Raw genomic sequence first — 8,905 nt, forward strand, 5'->3', positions numbered from 1 at the left:
TATTTTGTTTGACAAATTGGCCTGCTTTGGAATATTAAACATATAGTCTTTAGGGGGTGAAGGAGATGAAAGCAACTGTATCTATTGTGCTCACTGAGAGTTTCCCAAGAAGCCCACAGCTCTTGCAGAGTTTTTTCCAGGAGATCCCTTCCCTGGGAACCCAGCCCTTTCTCTCTGGAGCTGGCTGTGACAAGCGCATTCACTTACATCCTCTTGTGTAGGGACCGTTTGCTTGAGCCCAGCCTGCCTGACCAGCCAGTCCTGCTCTGAGGACTCAGGCCAAGACACTCTTGGGGGTGCCCTCATGCAAAGCCAACTGGGGAGGACAGATGACAAGTGTCCCCAGTAGGAACTGGGGAACCCCTGTAGTGTTTCTTTGCCATCCTGTGAGAAGCTCAGCTTCGGCAATGCCCCAAACACAATTTAGATGGAATTAATAATCAATAATGATTACGGCAACTAAAGTCCTTTAAATAATTATTATGTTCTAGGCATCATACAAACTGCTTTGGAGCTATTATTTTATTTAACTCTTACAATAGCCTATGAGTTATATGCAGACCCCCCAATTCACCTACTCCCTGGTTAGCAGTCTTTTTTTTTTATGTAGACCATTTTAAAAGTCTTTATTGGATTTGTTACAGTATTGCTACTGTTTTTTCTTTTTTTTTTTGTCACAAGGCACGTGGGATCTTAGCTCCCATTCCTGTACCCTCTGCATTGGAAGGCAAAGTCTTAATCACTGGACCACCAGGAAAAGTCCCCTGGCACAGTCTTAATTCTATAGCTTCCACTCTCTTCTGAGTAGCCATGCGCTATGGGAGGGGTGACTGTCAAACACCAGGGCAGAATCATGATTGGCCAAAAGCTGAGCCAATCAAATCCTTGGGGTGTCATTTCCCTTGCCAGTGATTGGTTTGGAATGAGCATGTGGTCAGGGCTGAACACCACACAAAGGCACCACTCACATTGTGGCCATCTATTAACTGATGACAATGTTCAAGCTTGAAGACTCTGGCTGAATCATAAAGAGGCTATCTCCCCTAGATCTTTCTGTGATGACAACCACATGTTCTGTGTGCTCCAATTCAATAGCCACTAGCCACATGTAGCTACTGAGCACTCGAAATGTGCCTGGTGTGACTGAGGAACTGACTTTTAAATTTTATTTAATTTTAGTTGACCTAAGATTAAATTTAAAAAGTCCTATGTGACCGATGGCTGCCATATTGGACAATGCAGTTCTGGAGCATAAATCCATGTCAGCACCCTCCACTAAGAAAGCATTTAGGAGAGCACTGTCCAGAGCAAGCAGCTGGGTGCCCCATAGAGCCACGTCTTGTTTGGGGAAGAGGTGCCTTTCTCCAGTTTGCGTAAAGGTGGGGTATAGGCCAACAGCAGCCTACCCCTGAGAGCACTCCATCACTGGACAATGAGAAGGGAGGAGAGAGCTGCTGGAGGCTTCTGGGAAAACTTTTTTTTGTTCTGACTCAGAGAAACAGCTCCCCATTTTTTTTTTTCCTCCTTTGGTTGTTGCCATTATATATTTAAAGTGTTTGGAACTGCAGCAGCCACGGTGCTACTAGCCTGAAGAGGAAGCCAACACAGAGAAGCTGAATCAGGGCCCTGATGGGCGGGACTTACAGGTTGCTCAGAGTTTGAATTCCCGGTCATGTGAGATTAAAAAAAAAAAATCTGCTTCTTGGTTAAGCCATTGATTTAGGAGTCTTCATTATTTGAAGCTGAAAGCAACTTAACAGACACAGACATTTCTTATATTGATTTTATCTTTTTTTTTGCCTTTAAACTTTTTAAATATAAAAATACTCATATACAATCTTCCAAACACAACTTCCGACCTTAAATACTATTTTCCCCAACTGGTAATTCTTAAATCTGTATTTCAATATACTCCCCCAGAGGAGATCACTGAGGTTCAGAGATTTTTTTTTTGTCCAAGGTCTTCAAGTTAGTCCGTTGTAGATTTGCGTGGGAGTCACATCCAGGTCTGGCTGACTAAAATCCATGCTCTTAATTAACGTGCTATAGTACCTTCTGAGTGGGTTACAAATTCCCTGCATTTCGGGGAATTTTGCTAAATTTAGCCTTTTGCTGTTTCCTGTGCAAGCCTACAAGTTCCTGCTTCTCTGCATCCAGCGGTGGGTGGTCTTAGACCTGGACATGCCCTGTCTTCTGGGTCCTGTTGAACGGTCTGTCACCAGGATCCACTTTGCAGAGATGGCTCCTCCTTCCTCCTGGCCCCCAAAAGCAGGTCTGGGGGAGATGAGGCTGCAGAGCAACAGCTAGGCTGCCAATCCCCTGCAAGCCACCTGCAGACCTGATTTCATTAGATGGTGGCTTGTGACTCAGAATTCTCAGGTGGCATCTAGAGAGTGTGAGACCTGCAGGGAGAACCCTCCCTCAGGGATCTGTGGAGGGAGAGGAGGAGGTGAGGCAGCAGATCCAAGGACCAGGACAGGTGTGGTGACCCCGGACAGTGCTGGCCAGAGGCAGGATGAGGAGGGGGAGAGAGTGGCAACCAATCAGACCCTCTGGTTCCCACCTTTTCCTCTTCCCTGGAGATGGCATTCGTCCTGGATCTTCAGGGGAAAGGACTCCCATCTCCTCATCTCCTTGGGCTCAGCGAAAGGCTCAGATCCCCATCCTTAGGTGTTTAAAGGCACTTCGAACTCCAAAGGTCGAAAACCAAGCTCAGGATTTTCTTTTGTTGAGTTTTAGTGATTTTAACCATACTGCTTTTCTTAAAGGTTTGGGATTATTTGAGAAGAGACACAGGCCAAAAAGGAAGCATCGTTTGGCTTAATTTCTGCTTACATCTCTTAAGAACACACATAGCTCATGTTTCAAGTAAATGGGAATAAGGGCTGAGGACACTCTCTGCTGGAGGCAGTCGGCATGCTCCAGTCCACTCTCTGCTCCTGCGGGGGCAGGGGTGCGGTGCGATGGCCCAGGCCTCTTCTGGGACTCAGGTCCAGCAAATGCTTCTTTTCCGGACCCCCACACGGTGGACACACGCTGCCTGAAAGCCCTTGGAGATGGCCCGGTGCTGTCCCAGGATGCATTCCGGGACTGATGGAGACACCCTTTGTGTCTCATCTGTGTCTTTCCAGCTCTCACCTCTGCTCCCAGCTGTATCCCTACGGGACCACCTCAGCGAAGACACAGAGTAAAGGAGATATACCTCCAACCCCAGTCAACGTCCAAGCTTCCAAATGCAAGACTGGGAACAGTTTCTTCAAATGTAGAATCCGGAAATAGAATAAAAATGGGATTAAATGGGATATGACACATGAAAGTACTTAGGAATGCCTAGAATATAGTGGGCTTCCCCAGTGGCTCAGCCATTAAGAAACTGCCTGCAATGCAGAAGACACAGGTTTGATCCCTGGGTCAGGAAGAGCCCCTGGAGGAGGGTGTGGCAACCCACTCCAGTATCCTTGCCTGGAGAATCCTGTGGACAGAGGAGCCTGGCGGGCTACAGTCTATGGGGTCACAAAGACATGACTGAATCGACTGAACATGCACGCATGCTAGAACATAAGTGTTCAACTGCTGTTGTTATTATCTTATTGTCAGGTGAGTGTATGCTCCTCGGTGGCGAGTGTATGCTCCTAGGTTCTGGCTTATCACAACAAAGATTTGGAGCGATGGACATTAAAGCCCTCGGTGCGTCACAGCTCTTGGGTCTTGGACAAATCATGTTATAGCTCTTAGACAAATCAGTGTTACAGCTCTATTTTAGTTAGAAGATAGCAGGAGAATCCATCCTCCAAGCATGAGGGCATGCCAACCCAAGGATGCGAAGAGAAGAGAGTGGAGGAGCGCGCCAGTGCTCGGGGAAGGGAGAGAAAGAGAGAGAAAGCACTTTGGCTCCTCTTTTTATGTTTTTTTTTTTCTTCCCCCTGAGCCTGCCCTATGCAAATTGGGCTTAGTCAGGAGTGCTGTTCTACCTGAAGTCCTCACTCTGGTCCTCGGACCTCCCTTTGACCTTTCTCTGTTCAATTTTTGTGGGCTTTCCTCTTCCTTGTCTTTTAGCCACCGCCATTTTGGACTTCTTTTCCCTATTCTAACTACCTAACATTCCCCCCTCAAGAGATGGGAGGCCCAGTTCTTTGGGAATAGGGGCATCGAGGTCTTTCTGGCTACTTCCTGCTGAACTGGGATGGCGAGGGGTATTGGGCCTCCCTCTCTTGCTAGCTGCAAGCCTCAGAGTCCTTATAGCGGTGTCCACTTAAGGGTGAGTGATATTTTCTGTGGTCGGCTGTAGTTTTATATCTTTGTTGAACTGGCACTGCATGTTGTAGCTTGTTGACCTGGTCAGAGACAAAACAGGTTAGACAATTGATGATACATGGAGCAATCATAAGCAGCATCAATATGGCATAACAAGGACTAGTAGGGGCATTAGCCGATTCTAAATTCACGTCGCCAGGATGGCTCAAGTCCCTCCTTGTTCAGGGATCAGAAGATCTGTCTCCTGTTTGTTTTGGAGTACAATCTCTGTCAAGCTGTGTTTGTTCTTTAGAGCTATCCTGAGAAATCTTATCCCCAAAAACCAGATTTTGGGGGTGTTCATTAGAATGGCACTCACTTGTAGTCCTGAATAGGTATCTGAGATCTCCCAGAGGCTCACAGGTGTATTGAGTGTCCTCTTCTGTTTTCTTCCATGGCTTGACTCATGAGTAGTGAATCCAGGAGTCATGTCCTGGTACCTTGACTACTGTTGGGGTAGAAAGTATTACAGGGTAGGAGCCCTTCCATGTGGGCTGAAGTTGAGCCTTTGGGGACCCATCTTTCCAGACTTTAATTAGGACTTGAGTCCCTGGAGCATATAGTGGTGACTCCTTAGAATCTTTTGGGTCCTGGTTCATACCCCACAAGCGTATATCCTGTTGGAATTGTCCAATGGCCATGATAAAAGACTGGAGGGTCTGAACCTCTGGATCTAGGAAGAGGTCATTGACATAAACAAAAGGTCTCCCATATAGCATCTCATAAGCACTAAGACCAACCTGTTTCTTAGGGGCAATACGGGTGCAGAGGAGAGCTATTGGTAAAGCCTCCTTCCATCCCAAGGAGGTCTCCTGGGTTATCTTTATCGCTGACTTTAAGAACTGGTTGACTCTTTCTACTTTTCCTGAAGATTGAGGCCTCTAGGCACAGTGGAGATAATAAGTAATGCCCAATGCTTTCGAGACTCCTTGGGTGACCTTAGAAGTAAATGATGTCCTATTGTCACTTTGTAATGACCTGGGCTGACCAAATCTTGGAATGATTTCATGGAGCAGTTTTTTTTACCACCTCCTCAGCCTTCTCAGTCCTGGTGGGAAAATCTTCAATCCATCCTGTGAATGTATCTATCGTGACTAATAGGTATTTATACCCTTGAGAAACTGGCATCTGGATGAAGTCCATCTGCCAGTCCTTTCCTGGATAGGTCCCACGTCATTGGATGGGCTGGGCCAGCTGGGGTCCTCAAGCTCCTTGGGGGTTGTTTAATTGGCAAGTGGGACAAGAGGAGACCACTTGCCTTATAGTTGTTTGGAGGCCTGTTCCTCTGAAGGACCTTTCTAGTAATATTTGGAGGGCCTTTCCCCCTAAATGAGTGGTGGCATGTAAGGAGTTAACCAACTTCCATTGGAGGTTCCCAGGCAGAAAAAGGAGGCCCTCCTTTTAGAACCACCCCATAAGATCTTCTTGAAATCCCTCACTCTTAGCTCTAAGAGTCTTACCTTCAGTATATGAAGGAGTTTCTGGCAAATTAGTCTGTGGAACTAGGGTGGCAACCCCGGTTCTGTAATGCTGCTCTCTTAGCTGCCTGATCAGCTGCTTGGTTCCCTCGTGCCACTTCCGTGTTCCCTTTTTGGTGTCCTTTACAGTGGGAGACTGAAACCTCAGTGGGCAGATGGACTGCCTCCAAGAGTCGAAGAATCTGATCACCATATTTGATTGGGGACCCTCGGGTGGTCAAGCAGCCCCTTTCTTTCCAAACAGCCACATGTGCATGTAGCACCAGAAAGGCATACTTGGAGTCAGTGTAAATGGCTATTCTTTTTCCTTTTCCCAGCTCTAAAGCTCGAGTCAGGGCTATGAGCTCAGCTAATTGGGCTGAAGTACCTGGTGGCAGAGGCTTAGCCTCTGTGGTCTCAACGTTGGAGACTACTGCATACCCGGCTCTTCTTTTTCCATCTAAGACAAAGCTGCTTCCATCAGTGTGCCAGATTTCCTCAGGATTGGTCAGAGGATCTTCCGACAATCTCTCTTGGGGTTTTGTCCAGTGGTCCAAGGTTTCTAGACAAGAGTGAAAGAGAAGAGAGCCCTCGGGGGTAGGCAGGAGGGTGACTGAGTTAAGAACCTCACAAGGGGATATAGTGAGGCCTGGATTTTCCATCAGCATTACTTGATATCTGAGGATTCTTTAATCAGACACCCATAAACGGCCTCTCCCATTTAGGAGTTGTTTTACTTGGTGGCTGGTAAAAATAGTTTGCCTCCAAAGGAGAGTTTTAAAGCATCTTCTGTCATGACTGCAATAGCTGCAAGATTTCGAAGACAGGGAGGCCAGCCTCCAGTTGGTTGGATGGAGTCTCTTGGATAAGTAAGCTACAGGCTGGGGCTCAGATCCCAACCTTTGAGTTAACACTCCCAAGGCTATTCCCTCTCTTTCATGGACATAAAGTTGGAATGCTTTTTCTGGGTCTTGCAACCTCAAGGCAGATGCCTGAGTTAAGACCTGTTTTAGTATAGCCTCTGCCTTCTTTTGAGGAGTTCCCCATATCAGTGGGATTGAATCCTCCTGTGCCTTTAAGCTTTCATATAAGGAAGGGCTGGGCAATTAGACCATAGTTGGGTATCCAGATTCTACAATACCCAGTTAGCCCCAGGAAAGCTCACAATTGTTTAGGACAGCCTCCTAGACCCGTGTATCTGAACTCCCAGGCAAGTGACTTTTGTCTTGACCATCTCTGCCTTAGCACGGGAGACTTTATATCTCCTTTCTGCCAAAAAGTTTAGAACCTGAATTGCATGTTGTCAGGCATTTTCCTCATCTGGAGAGCAGATTTGTAGGTCATCTATGTATTGTAATATTTTCCCATTAGGTCCCAGGTCCAGATCTAGGAGATCCTGGCTAAGGGCCTTTCCAAACAGGTGGGGGCTATCTCTGAACCCCTGAGGTAATACTGTCCAAGTCATCTGTTGGTGTTTTTCTCCTGGGGCCTCTCACTCAAAGGCAAAAAGATATTGGGATTCTTTAGCCAATGGTATGCAAAAAAATGCATCTTTGAGATCCAAGACTGTAAACCACTTGCGACTGGGTGGGATTTCTCCCAAGATTACATAGGGATTGGGTACTGTGGGATGGAGGGGGACTACAGCTTCATTTATGATCCAGAGGTCTTGAACCATTTGCCAGGTTCCGTCTTTTTTCTTTACTGAGAGGATTGGGGTGTTACATGGCGAACTGGTGGGGACCAATAGCCCTCAAGCAAGGAATTTATTTATTAAAGGCTGTAGTCCTCCTGAGCCTCTCTTTTGAGGGGATATTGCTTCCGGTTAGGAAACCGAGTTGAATCTCAGAGGACAATGATGACCGGTTCAGCTTGGTGGGCTCGTCCAGGAGTTTCCTGGTCCCACACCTGGGGGTTAATTTTGTCCTCCCATAATTTTTGGTTCCTCTCTATTGGAGAGGGTGTAATGGGTTCTTTAGTGGTAACCAGGAACTATAGAGATTTAGGGGCTGAAAAACTTCTCGTCACAAGGGTGGTCCCTAATTTAGTGAGTATATCTCTTCCCAATAAGGGAGTAGGACACTCAAGGACCACCAGAAACTGGTGGGAAAATATTTGTCCATCTCAGCAACAAAGAAGTGCTTGGGTGAATCTTTTAGTAGTTGCTTTTCCTGTAGCACCCTCTGGAGTAGGTAGCCCCTGTGTCAACCAAGAAATTCTTGGACCTACCTGCCACATCCGGTTGCACCCTTGGCTCCAGCCCCGTGATGGTTATCTGTGACAGGTGGGCTGGCTGGAGCGTGCCGCTTCAGTCTTGTTGAACCATCGTGAGGGAAGGCTTGGCGCTTGACCTTGAGGCTCTTGGGTCCCCAGGGCAGAGTGCCACCCAATGTCCCAGTTGATGGCATTTGTGGCAAGCCGTTCTAGGAGACTTGTCACGGTTTGGACACTCTTTGGCCCAATGCCCTGCCTGTCTACAGATCAGGCATTTGTCTCATGCCTTGTCCTTCAAGGACTTGGGGTTTGCCATAGGGCTTTTCTGGAGGGTGGCCAGCATCTGGGTATGCCTTGTCTCTTTCCTTCTCTCCCTCTCCTGGGCTTTGGCCTCCTTCTCCTGTTTTCTGTTATAAAAGGTATTGGTGGCTGTCTGGACCATCTCATCTAAAGAGGCAGCAGGGTCCTGCTGCTGTAGCTGTTGTAACTTTATCCTGATATCTGATGCACATTGGGACAGGAATTTGTCCTTTAAAATCACCTGTCCCTCATAAGAGTCTAAGTCCAGATTAGTAAACTTTTGGAGGGCTTCTTTTAGTTTTTCCAGAAAGGCAATGGGGTTCTTGTTGGGCTCCTGAGTTATTGCTGAGACCCGGGCATAGCTGATTACTTTTTGTTGGGCTGTTTTTAATCCTGCCATCATACAGATTAGAAAATGATCTCTTTCCCAGATATGCTCAGGGTCATTATAATTCCAATTAGGATCAGAGGAGGGGACTGCAGTTTCCCCTACTGAGTATCTATCACTTGACATGTGGAACCCCGTTGCATACCTTTGGGCTTCCTTTAAGATCCTAGTATGTTCAGGGTCAGATAAAGTTTGACTAAATATGACCATGATGTCTTTCCACGTCAAGTCAAAGGTCAAGGTAATATGTTGG

General features: G+C 46.9%; 1 long non-coding RNA gene across 1 annotated transcript; it reads right to left on the bottom strand.

The window, feature by feature from the left end:
- Positions 1-2,814: 2,814 nt before the first annotated feature.
- On the bottom strand, positions 2,815-8,403 carry LOC147361088 (uncharacterized). Its single transcript, XR_015139746.1, has 4 exons — positions 7,980-8,403; positions 6,139-6,312; positions 4,613-4,741; positions 2,815-4,334 (listed from the first exon to the last, which is right to left on the bottom strand). It is a non-coding gene; the product is annotated as an uncharacterized LOC147361088 (long non-coding RNA).
- Between the last annotated feature and the right edge of the window lie 502 nt (positions 8,404-8,905).

Source organism: Bos grunniens, chromosome 13, assembly GCF_055505025.1.
Source record: "Bos grunniens cultivar Pamir isolate PY7600 chromosome 13, Bosgru_T2T1.0, whole genome shotgun sequence".
Lineage (NCBI taxonomy): Eukaryota > Metazoa > Chordata > Mammalia > Artiodactyla > Bovidae > Bos > Bos grunniens.